At 37.5% G+C, this 4,080-nt stretch overlaps 1 pseudogene; it reads left to right on the forward strand.

Annotated features, from left to right (window-relative positions):
- The first annotated feature begins 1,437 nt into the window (after window positions 1–1,437).
- LOC129780993 (U4 spliceosomal RNA) lies at window positions 1,438–1,519 on the forward strand (annotated as a pseudogene).
- The last annotated feature ends 2,561 nt before the right edge of the window (window positions 1,520–4,080 follow it).

Raw genomic sequence — 4,080 nt, forward strand, 5'->3', positions numbered from 1 at the left:
AATTGAAAAAACTCAACCCCTATCCTAACGGGAATACCCACTTCTGATTGGTCGAAATTGACGACACATGCGGCGAGTCCCTAACAGAGATATCAAAACCAAGCTGTCTGGGGGAAATCGGCATTGCAAATACATGAAAGTAGGGGGAACTTTTTTTCCCACCGAAATCTGTTTTCTAACAGAGACATCAAAACTAACCTGCCGGGGAGAATAGGCATTGCAAATACATGAAAGTAGAGGGAGCTTTTGTTCCTACCGAAATGTATTCCCTAACAGAGACATTAAAACCAGGCTACCTGGGGGAAATCAACATTGCACATTCATGAAAGTAGGGTGAGCTTTTGTTCCCACCGAAATCTGTTCCCTAACAGAGACATCAAAACCAAACTGCCTGAGGAAATCGGTATTGCAAATACATGAAAGTAGGGGGGAACTTTTGTTCCTACCGAAATGTGTTCCCTAACAGAGACATTAAAACCAAATCATTATCAAAGACTTTAACGATATAATTCTTAAAAGATATCCGAAATCAACAGATAGCCTAACGGAATTCTACGTCAACTATGCGGTCGTGTCTCGGACACAACCATTCTGTGACTTTTTTAACTCGCCCACGTTTCTGCAAATCGGAATGTTTCCCTAACACAGATTTCAAAACCATGGAGCCTGAGGAAATCGGCATTGCAGAACAGATTCAAGCTGCGGGTACTTTTGTACTCGCTTGCGTTTCTGGAAATCAGAATGTTTCCCTAACACAGATTCCAAAACTATGGAGCCTGAGGAAATCGGCATTGCAAAATAGATGCAAGCTGCGGATACTTTTGTACTCGCTTGCGTTTCTGCAAATCGGAATGTTTCCTTAGCACAGACTTCAAAATCATGGATAGATGCGAGCAGCGGGAACTTTTGTACTCGTTTGCGTTTTTGCAAATTGGAATGTTTCCCTAACACAGATTTCAAAAACATGGAGCCTGGGGAAATTGGCATTGCAAAATAGATGCAAACTATGGGTACTTTTGTACTCGCTTGCATTTTTGCAAACCGGAATGTTTTTTCCCAATACAGATATCGAATCCAAGAAGTTGGGAAAAGCGGCATTGCAGATACATTCATGTCGGCAATACTTTTATACCCCTAAGCATTTTTACACTCCAGAATTCGTTTCGCTATTACGGTCTGCAAAAGCGGGTACAAATGCAACGCTTTGGCTCGATTATTCAAGACTACATTGGAAGATATCCCTTCATGTCGTCAGCTCACTGAACTTCTACGCATACCCTTTGATGATTAGGCAAAATGTTGATAACTATTTGCTGCGATAACTGCTATTATAATGCATGAATTAACTTAAATTTGGATTTGTTTGCAATTGAATTCGTAAATAGTTTTATTCATTCACTAGTTTAATCAATAATTTAATCAATACACACAAAAGATAGCTCTGCGCAGCGGTGATATCGTACCAATGAGGAACATCCGAGGTGGGATTATTGCTAATTGAAGACATACAATTGATTACTAAGCCAACGGAAGTCCTACGTCAACCTTGCGGTTATATCACAGGTATAACCCATCCATAGTTTTTTAACATTGCTGCAGATGCCGGACGTTATTTGTCGGACATTGCTGTATGAATGAATGATGATAAATTAAAGAAAATAAGAATCATAAATTTTTCGTTTATCAGTATGTTCTACATAATTTATGAATACACAGACATTATACAAGTATAACTTGTTAATTTTGCAACTAGCGGTCGTTCAAATATTACGTTACGTAACGCATTTTTTACTATTTTAGACTCCCTCTTCTCTACAGAGCATGTAACAAATGGTGATTTGCATAAAAATGTTTAGATTTAGTTGTATTTATTTCTAAACAAGTTTCCACAAGCCATCCCCTCCTCCCTTTTCGAGTGCGTTAAGTAATATTTGAATATTTGAATGATCCCATAAGCCTCATTAGTGGCCGTTTTGAGTGGCTCTACTCTGACATGAAAGCGTCTAAAATTTTTGATGTTATTGTTTCGTATATTGATTCCTAGTATGTAGTGTCCATTTTGTGTGTATTAGACTACTCCTTCACATCTCACGTGTACCAAACCTCTTTATCCAAACGTTTATATGTTATTCTTTCAATTTAGTGTTTCATAAATCAGTTGTAGATAGTTCGAGAAGCAAAACCGCACACTAAACTTATGATAGTTCCGCGTTTCAACTAACCCCGCTCTACGGACAAGTTGAAACAATGCATATGAAAACTAAACATTTTCAAAAATGATATTTTTCGAAACATCCAGTGTGAATTCCTATTTTTTTTATCGGAAGTCATGTATTGTACCTTGTATATGCTGCAAACGGATTTCAATTTAGTGATTTAGTGTTTTTTTAAGGTAACTTTCATGTTGAGCTTCGAAAAAATCGTTTCAACTAGCCCCGGTGTACCTTACTTGTTTGGTTTCATTCCGGCATTACACATTACGTTTACTGCCGTTCTACGCATAGTTGTCCCATGTTACCTTTTGATAATTTTCACTTTTCGTCATAAAACGATGTTTTTATGTCTAGTCTTCCGGAAAAATACAAAAAATGTCCCAGCATGTATGTTAGGTAGATCTATATCAAATAAATCGGTTCAAGTACAAGAATTTTATGTCACACTTTCAGCAAGGATAATGTACTCATTTCTGGTTTGGAAAACGAATTAATTCTCAAACAAATTAAAAAAGTTTAACAGAACACGCGTAAACTTTGTTAGGGAATCCCTAATAACAATAAGATTTAAATTCTGCAAAGCATTGCAGATCACTCTTTTCTTCGTAAATTGATGTTTTTATGCATAATATTTCGGAAAAACACAAAATACTTATTGATTGTTCCCAGTATTCCAAAACACAACATCAAGTTCAATTGCCCCTTGTTGATATTCTAAACATAACTACCCACCATGACTTTTTTGGCTCGTAACCAAGGTTGATTGATTCAAATGAGGGGATCTTTTCAAATTTCACTAAACAATAGTTTTCTTTTATTACTTCAGTAGACTCGAAAGAGTCGAGTAGAGTCGAAAGAGTCGAATAGAGTCGAAAACTATCAGCAATTTATTTGGTTCAACTCGCATCAGACTTTCACCTTCCCTCTCAGATATCGATCACAAACTATGAACCCTTTTGCTCACATATTCCGCTTGAAATGTGATCGAACCCCACAACATGCAACGACTGGAATTTGAAAGCATTCTTTCATGAAATATCTAAACAAATGCAGTGTATATCTATATTCCAAAATTCTGGATACTCTTCCATATCCGCACTAGCACGAAAAATTCTTGTATGCTGCTCTTCTTTGTTGTAGCACACCTCGATACAGAGGGCTTCCTCTCCTTGTATTGAGCTGTGTGTGTATGTGTGTGAAATCAGCATTAGGCATGAATGATATCCGCTTGTTGTGTTATCCCAGCTCACTCGCTTCTGTGTTTTCATTCTATTTTATTTTTGGTTTCCGCCTCTAGCTTTGAGAAGGGCCCTTGTGGAAAGAAACTCTGTTCCATACTCCTCCTTCACCCGACAAGAAAACAATCCTCTCCCACTCGACGCTTTCCGGCAACCATGTTGCTTCGATGACCACCAAACGAGAAGTGGTGTTGCTTCAAATCGCGGATGGCATATTTAAACCAAATATGTTGAAAACGGGCAGAAACGAATGTATCAGTTGCTCGTTATTGACAGCTCTGTTCGGGAATGCACACAAATCGGCAGAACTAATGTATGGGAAAATGGGAATGCTTCCAGTTTTCATTAATTTAAACTGTTTAGACATTAGTGGATTGTACTGTATAGTATATCAAACAAATCTTAGAGAATTTCCGATTCCATTGGTATGCAAAGTATCAGAATTTGTTCGCTGTGAAAATAGTTATTAACGTTAACTTTATTTCATAAAAACGTGACCTGTTTTCTGATTTGGCACCCTTCCTGAAAGACGTAGTTCTACGTCAAAAAACCCTGTGTATTGCTAAACCGAAATGCTTAAAGCTTCTGAAAGACAAATATGCTAGAAATCTTTGAACGCGATTTTCTCA

This window comes from Toxorhynchites rutilus, chromosome 3 (genome assembly GCF_029784135.1).
Source record: "Toxorhynchites rutilus septentrionalis strain SRP chromosome 3, ASM2978413v1, whole genome shotgun sequence".
NCBI classification, from domain to species: Eukaryota; Metazoa; Arthropoda; class Insecta; order Diptera; family Culicidae; genus Toxorhynchites; species Toxorhynchites rutilus.